This window comes from Sinocyclocheilus anshuiensis, unplaced genomic scaffold, assembly GCF_001515605.1.
Source record: "Sinocyclocheilus anshuiensis isolate Anshui unplaced genomic scaffold, SAMN03320099.WGS_v1.1 scaffold3511, whole genome shotgun sequence".
Taxonomy (NCBI): Eukaryota; Metazoa; Chordata; class Actinopteri; order Cypriniformes; family Cyprinidae; genus Sinocyclocheilus; species Sinocyclocheilus anshuiensis.
Window position 1 is genome coordinate 28,372 of NW_015542622.1, and position 8,745 is coordinate 37,116.

Here is an 8,745-nt window from a genome sequence, read left to right on the forward strand (position 1 = left end):
TAAAAACTATTGAAGAATCTGTCAATTCTAACAATTTTTGGGACAACTGGAATTCCCTGAATAAAAAAAACATCATGAACAAACAGCCATAAAAACCGAGGCACCTGGAAAAAACACTTTGAACAACTTTATAGTGAAATTAAAATGAACTCAGAACAAACACAAATATATATATATATATATATAAATGATTAATATGGAACATACAGTTGGTAAATACCAAAATCTATTAGACTACCCCATTACAGAAAACTAACTGATTGATAAAATCCAGGCCCTAAACAACAAAAAAACAAGTGGACCAGATGGCATCCTCAATGAAATACTCAAGAACACAGAACACAAATTAAGATTGGCCCTACTAAAACTGTTCAACTTTGTTCTGAGTGTTGGTAATTTCCCTGAAACCTGGAATAAAGGACTCATAATGCAACTTTTCAAAAGTGGAGACAAGTTACATCCAAATAATTACAGAGGCATCTGTGTAAGCAGTAATCTGGGGAAGCTGTTCTGTAGCATTATCAACACCAGACTCACTTTCTCACCAAACACAATGTCTTAAGCAAAAGTCAAATTGCAAGTGGAAACCTCAACTTGGCCATGAATGAACTGAAGGAGAAGCAAGAAGGGCTTTCTATGCCATTAAAAAATCATTAATTAATAATTCAATTAATAATCAATAATTATAATCTGGCTCAAAATATTCCAAGCAGCTGTACAACCAATTGCACAATATGGCAGTGAAGTTTGGTGTCCTCTCCTAAATCATGAGTTGGGACAAAAATCCAACTGAGCATTATAATATGATAATCAAGTATTATTTAATAATAGAAGTTTAGTCATTAGAATTAAAACTTGGTAACCATGAACTTAGGACTGGTGCTGGTGGCCCAGAGTGAAGATTTAGTCGCATATGCGAGTGATTTAATCACAATGTAGAGGGTTGACAGTCTATGAGAACGAAGTGTTAAAAACTGCAAAGCACAAAGGGAAGACAACTTGATGCGTAGTGTATTATATCTGTGCAACAGTTATTGAGCCTTTCTTAGAAAAAAAAAACATCTCAGATTTGGATCAGCTCTCTCTGACCGATACCCGATCCGAGAAAAATGGCACTATCGGAGCCGATACCCGATATGAATATCAGATCGGCGCATCCCTAAAATAAACCACTGAGCGTGGACAGGGTTCTCCCTTTGTCCAGTAGCTCTTGCAGAAAGGTTAACACGTGGGACACATCACACAAGGATTGGTCTAAGCTGCGTGTTGCACATCAATCAGAAAAGACTGATCATTTCCGGGTGTAAAGGTGTCTTGTAGAGACGTCTTGCTTTAGCCCAGGGCTGCCCAAACTCGGTCCTGGAGGGCCGGTGTCCTGCAGAGTTTAGCTCAGAGTTTAGCTCCAACTTGCCTCAACACACCTGCCTTTAAGTTTCTAGTATGCCTAGTAAGAGCTTGATTAGCTGGTTCAGGTGTGTCTAATTGGGGTTGGAGCTAAACTCTTCAGGACACCGGCCCTCCAGGACCGAGTTTGGACACCCCTGCTCTAGCCTCTAAGATGGTATTAGTCATGCTCGCGGGGAGCTGCAAAGGTTTCCGTCGAGAGGCCAGACATGAAGGCTCCACAGCTCTGGCCTGGGGTGCCAAATCATGCCCTTCGCTTGCGATAAGAGGTCCTTCAGTGGTATCGGCCACGGGGCTGTCGATGACAGCTGAATCAACTCGGGGAAGCATACTTGGTTCCTCCAGAGTGGGGCCACCAGAAGGACAGAGCATTTGACTTCCCTGACCCGCCTGATGACATGAGGCAGCAGGGCAACGGGAGGGAAGGCATACAGGCAAGCTTTGGTCCAGTCGTGGGCCAAGGCATCTCACTGTTTGGAAAAATAGATTGGGCAGTGAGCGCTGACTTCTGAGGCAAAGAGATCCACCTCTGCCTTGTCAAAGACCGACCAGATCATTTGAACTGTCTGAGGATGCATTCTCCATTCCCCTGGAGACACATTGTCCCTGGACAGCATGTCTGACCCTTGGTTCAATCTGCCCGGCACATGAACCGCTCTGAGTGAGAGGAGTTTGCTCTGTGCCCATAACAGGAGGAGATGAGTCAATGTGTGAAGGGAGTGTGACCTGAGACCTCCTTGGTGATTGACGAAGGCTACCACCATTGTGTTGTCTGAGCAGACCAGGACGTGGTGCCCCCGTAAGTCTGGTAGGAAGTTTTGCAGGGCTCGACAAACTGCCAACATTTCAAGTCAGTTGATATGCAGACGTTGCTCCAGGTTTGACCAGGAGCCGTACGCCAGATCGCCCTCGTACAAAGTTCCCCAACCCAGACTCTGATGCAGCGGTGGGTTACCCTGACATAAACACAGGCCCAGGCGCCAAGAGTGGACATGGAAAACGGAACATGAGCTTTGAGCCAAAATTGAAGGGGCCGCATATGAAGCAGGCCCAGAGGAATCACCGAAGTGTCGGCAGCCATGAGGCTGAGCATCTTCTGAAAGGCACTGAGGGAATGAGAAGTTCCTATTTTGAATGACGCTGACAATTGCTGAAAAGTCAAGGATTGTTCTGGCGTAATCCAAGCCCGCATGTGGGCTGAGTGGGACTCTCTGTCTGGGAGACAAACAGCTCTTGGCTAAATTGATTTTTAACTAAAGACACTCCAGATGGCTGAGCAGCAGCGACCTGTGAGCGATGAGTTCCCATTCTGACCTGGCTAGTACTAGCCAGTCGTCGAGGTAATTGAGAACGTGGATTCCCATCTGTCTCAGAGGGGAAAGAGCCACGTCTATGCACTTCGTAAAAGTGCGTGGGGCCAGAGACAGTCTGAATAGTAGGACTGTATATTGATAGGCCACCCCCTGAATGCGAATCTCAAGATGGTCCGTGGTAGCAAGCTATCTGGATGTGAAAGTAAGTGTCTTTCAAACCCACTGACAGAAACCAGTCCTGGTGGCCAATTTATGCAAGGATCTGTTTCAAAGTTAACATCTTGAACGGCCATCTCATGAGAGCGCGATTCAGATGTCTGAAATCGAGAATGGATCTGAGCCCGCCATCTTTCTTGGGAACAAGGAAGTAGTGGTTGTAAAATCCTGACTCGCTGTTTGCTGGAGGAACCATTTCTATGGCTCCTTTTGCAAACAGTGTTTGCGCTTCGAACTGGAGAACGTAAGCATCGTTGTCTCATACCGAAGTTTAGATAATACCTCTGAAGCAAGGTGGCCTTTGAGCAAACTCAAATGAGTAGCCTTGTTCTATAGTTTTTAGCACCCATCTTGACACATCTGGGATCATTTTCCAAGCCTGAGCCCGAATGGCAAGAGGTTCTAGCTTTGCGAATAACAGCTCGCTGGAGTTCCGGCTCCAGTGAGAACTGACCCTCTCCTCTTCCTCTTTACACACAGATCAGGACAGCTTCTGAGGCTCAGGGTCCACCGTCACTCTGGGGCGGGGACCTTGGCGCTTTGGATAAGGAAAACGTTTAGCCATCTGGGGGCACTGCTGCAGCCTGGGTTTGATCTTCGGCTGGGGTGGTGCCGGTTTTTCAGGCTGCTGGGGGGCAGAGCTTTTCTGGCTACTTGGAGCAAATGCTGTACTGGAGCACTTCAGCAGGAAGTGTCACAGAGCCTGTGAGGTATTCTGTGCCGCAATAAAGCGCTCAGAAAACCCATCCACAGCAGTGTCCAACAGCTGCCCAGACAGGCGACGCACTCACTGTGCCCATCTGCATCATGCAGGGGTTCACTGCATGAGCCGCACTTGTGGCGCAACATTCGAAACAACGCAGTGGAGAAAATTTGCTCATTATTTGCTCTTTTAATAGCCGGGTGGCCGCAGGGGAAGGGATGAAAAAATCGGTAGGGATGTAATGATTCACTCAACTCACGATGTGATAATTCACAATACTGATTTCACAATACGGTTTTCTCACGATTGTTTTTTAAAACAAAATTAGATTTAAGACAAATTATAAATGAAATGGAGTCCTTTTATTATTGCTTGGACAAAATGCTGCACATTTCTTTGTGAAATTGAAATATGTCAAATAACAAAACTAAATTGAAATTTTAAAACACCCCCAAATCTAATCAAATAAATAAGAAAAAAATATATTTTCATATAAAAAAGGCTTTGCCTGTGCTCTTTCTATTCAGAATTAGAGGCAACCACTGCATTTGAATCACAACAAAGATGCTGTCTACATGCAGTATGAGCAAATTTAATGTAAATTTGATTGTATAATTTGAAAATTTAAAACAAAAACAGAATGCTCTGACTTTAGTTTTGTGATGATACTGTAATACATAAAACATCTGCATGAAACAAACACAGCAGAAGCTCTGAATGAGATGCAGATTCACTCTCTGACAGCAGGTGGCACTTATGGAACAGCAGCGAAACAGAGTTTCCTTGGTTACCACTGTAAACAAAGCAGCTCTGCGCTAATGAACTGCATATTATACAGAGATGAGATGAAAATACCATCTAAACTTTTCTAAAGTAATTTTCTAAATGACAGTCAGTTCCCCTCAGAGATACATTCATATGAACTCCAACTGTATCGATTCATTTAACATCTCAACCGATTTGAATCGTCACATATTGAATCGATTTTCAACCGGCTCATGGTGCATTGTTACATCTCTACAAATCGGATTCAGATTGGTCGGATTATGGGTGTCATGTCATAAAGAAATTTTTAATATGACTGGATTTGTATTTAACTTGATCATGATTTAATAAAAAAAAGTAAGTTACTAATTATAATGCTTTCACGGTGATTCAAACAGCGGATAAATTATACATTAGCCTACAGTATGACTGACTTCAGTCTAGCATGAGTTTAAAAATAAAAAACAAAAAACTCCATACATCTGCACTTTGTTGTTTATGATGAGACTTTGCAGGCATAAACTCAACGAACTCGTGTGTGATTGGTTATAATGCGCAACACTGTAAAAACGCGTACAAAGAATTATGATGCAACATGAACAGATTTTAAATTGAATGCTGCAATAAACACTTTTAATTTCATTTTCTTTTTATTCGCGACAGCCATAATGGATTTAGTTTAACTGACTGTGCATCAGCATTTTGTTCCAAGCACCTGTTAATACTGCTCCGATGAGGTTTTGTTCGTCCTCCAGCCTTCCCCAGCCTTTCACACGCTCTGCCTATGTATTTTGCACATCAAGGAGACGCTACCGTTTCACAATGACTCTACTTTGACAGAATGAAGTTGTGTGCTGTTTGGAATGAAAATCTGAACTATTATTCTGAGGCACTAAGGCATCCATGAACTCCCAATCCATAAACTGCTGCATTAAGTGATTCTTCATATTTCTCGTCTTAGATACAATAGTCTGAACAAATGAGACATAAATGGCATGCTGGTTGCAAGATGCAAAAAATATCTGAGAAACTCATCAGCAGCCACTCAGAAGTATGATGACCATTTTTTTCCTTTCTGTTTCCCGGAGTTGGCCAGTAATTGCACACATTCCAAGCAAAACTATTGTACACCCTCAAGAGTTCCAATATGTGAAAAACAGAAAGAGTCTCCACCCAACAAGACCTAAAACTCCCAAATTCCTACAAATTCCTCTCACTGACTATTTATTTGGTACTTTACTTTTTTGTGCTTTTACTGGTAGTTGGGCATAACTATAAGATAGAATCAGAAAGACAACATATACACTTTTTTTGTGTCATAAATCATACATCGTCATAAGAAATCAAGAGCTGGAATAGAAATACTGATATAAATGTACATTTTCTTAAGACTCTTTCAGGCTTGTAATATTCAGCATGCTTTTAGGTTGGTCGGTCATGGAAATGTGATGTGCAGACATCTGCAGTGTTGAAATGAGTGTGTAAAATAAGTGAGTTGATGTACATCAAAGTGCATCCAAAGGACTGTGCCTGAGACAGAGAAAAGACATTTATGTGAAATGAATGTGTTGGTGGCGGAGTGGAAGGGATTTTTATTACACAAGCTTACTTCACTATCTCATTATTTAACTGAAATGTACATATACATTTTTTATTATTTTTTTTTTGTGGGGGACTCCGATATATGTGGGGTTTTAATTTTTAGCTTCAGAAAGCGTAGAGTTCTTACAGAAAAACCATGCAATGTTCATGCTGCATTAATCTGACTTGAACAGGTGCCACCCAAGTGGAAAACAACTAAAATTAATCTGTCACACAAGGGCTTCAAAGGCAAAGTGTAACATTCAAACAAGAAATGCATTCTTCAAGACTTACTTGAATAAAACCTGGTGTCTTCTTAATAAAATCTCTGAAACGAAGGCTCAGATTTTGGGATGACTGTCTTGCGGTATGCAATTCTTCTCCTGCAGTGGTTATACAGACTGGTTGTACAGAAAGAAGTATTGCCAAAATAATCAAGAATAACTGGGAGGAGAGGGGAGGGAACACAGAGAAAAGAGCGTAACAGAACTAAGGAGAAATACAAGCCCTGCCCTACATTTTTATGCATTTTTGCATGTTTTTATTCATTTTTATATGTAGAATCACTTAAATGCTGTTTATGCACTGTTTGCAAATCACATGAGAATCATAAGTTCATTTCCTATAAATAAAAATACTATAAATAAATTTTAATTCTAATAATAATAATAATAATAAAAACCTTATTATCACTTTTTAATCACTTTTGCTCTTGCCTTTGAACGACTCTTGCTTACTCATTATGTTCCTTATTTGTCCCTTGGAATAAATGCTTCTGCCAGTGGGTAAATGTAAATAAAATCTGTGGGTTTGTTTACAGAAGGCTGTATGTATAAATGCATGCAATAAGAGAGAAAAGACAAAAACAAAAAAAAACCTGGGGGAATGATAGAGTCAAAAACAACAAACAAAAAAGCGAAAGATAATTTGCTACAATTAATCGTGAAACCATCCATCCATTCTTTAAATTATTTGTCTTGTAGTAATCATAAACCATGTATCAATATTTGATGAGAAAATCCCAAATGAAGATAATCAGATGACATGTACGTATATGAGTAAACCAATGAATAGACCAGTGGCGTTCTGTCCATATAAGCTATGAATGCTCCGCATACCCAGGCTATTTGTGACCCTGGACCACAAAACCAGTATTAAGTCGCTGGGGTATATTTGTAGCAATAGCCAAAAATACATTGTATGGGTCAAAATTATTGATTTTTCTTTTATGCCAAAAATCATTAAGATATTAAGTAAAGATCATGTTCCATGAAGATATTTTGTAAATTTCCTACCGTAAATATATTAAAACTGAATTTTTGATTAGAAATATGCCTTATGACTGGTTTTGTGGTCCAGGGTCACATTTGAGAGAATAAGTTCACTGGTTAATTTATATAAACATGATTATAAGTTGATCCCTTGTCATTTCAAATGTAACTTAAAGCTTAAAGAGTTAGGAAGTACGTAAAAAGATTTATTTGCCAAATGGCAGTAATTTTTTCTTGAAATCTACCAGTTGTGGTTGCTTCGGGGCTAGCGGATTCTCTATGGGATGATATTAGACTCAAAATGATTAATAGATGCAGGCACAATTATCCATGTACTGCATACATTTTATACATGTATCTTACTAACCACAAACAAATGCCTTTCCGTGCATATGTGGATCAGCTGACACGCGTCTATTAATTGACGTCTAGTTCAAGTCGATCGTGTTCGGTTCATTTGGATTTTGAGACTTCATTTTCGCAGTTTACAGCATTTCACGTCCCCCACACACACAACTACCAATGAACAAGGCCCAGTACAATTAATTAACGTATACACAATTTGAAAAATTCGTAAATGTGCGTCACTACACTGAAACAAATGCTTTTCAACCGGTGTCTGTTAGATTAAGGAGTTAAGAATTACATTAATGTGCATCATTTTGTTCAAATAGAGACATATTTGTGAATACAAATGTTATAGTTTGTATTAAAGTATCATGATTTGTGCATGTAGCGATTAAAATGTGCATTTGTGGATCGGGCGAGGCCGTGCATTCATTCACGTCTCTTCTGAGTCGATTCTATTTGATTCATTTGAATTTTGAGACTTTCATGCCGCCCTTTTAGCCGTGCCCAATCCACACACACACAGCTCGCGATCCACACGCAGCTGAGACACAGAAAATCAGCGACCACTAGATGGCACCAGCCCCAGTCACATGTGCGCATTCCGTTGTGTACGGTTTCATGAATGTTGCATTGTGTTTTCTTTGTTTCTTTTTGGTTTGGCTAGTCTCCTCTACTGTAGAAATATAATAAAGATGTTTTATTGAACTTGTTCTAACTTAACTTGTCTTAAGACACAGAATAGCTTATATTAATTTTGCCAAACAAGAACTTTGTGACGGTACCTTGGTTTTGTTTCTGTAATTCAACGGCACGTTGTCAGTTATTCCTTCCTTGTATTTTTATTATTATTATTAAAAGGGCTATTATAGTCGCTCATTTAAGCCATTAGTAATCGCACGTTTATATTTAATTAAACTATTAAATTAACTTAAACTAAACTATACTAAACGAGCGTTTTATAGGCTATAGCCTATTCCGCGCTCAAGCGGATCGCATAAATAGCTAGAACATATCTTATTTAGGCTACTTATTACTAAACTGTTTTCTGAGTCAGTAGGCGCATTTCCATTAGGCGTATTTTCAATTCGCAATTTCAATTTGCGCAATTTGAAGGGTAATGGAAACGCGCCTAGTGTTATGA

The 8,745-nt window shown here is 40.0% G+C and overlaps 1 long non-coding RNA gene across 1 annotated transcript in view; it reads right to left on the reverse strand.

The window, feature by feature from the left end:
• Positions 1-241: 241 nt before the first annotated feature.
• Positions 242-8,745, reverse strand: part of LOC107694508 (uncharacterized) — a 12,672-nt gene continuing 4,168 nt past the window's right edge. Inside the window, exons 2-3 of the long non-coding RNA XR_001634886.1 lie at positions 4,868-4,873; positions 242-252 (exon numbers count right to left, since the gene is read on the reverse strand). This is a non-coding gene — a long non-coding RNA (uncharacterized LOC107694508). The remainder of the gene's footprint in view (positions 253-4,867; positions 4,874-8,745) is intronic.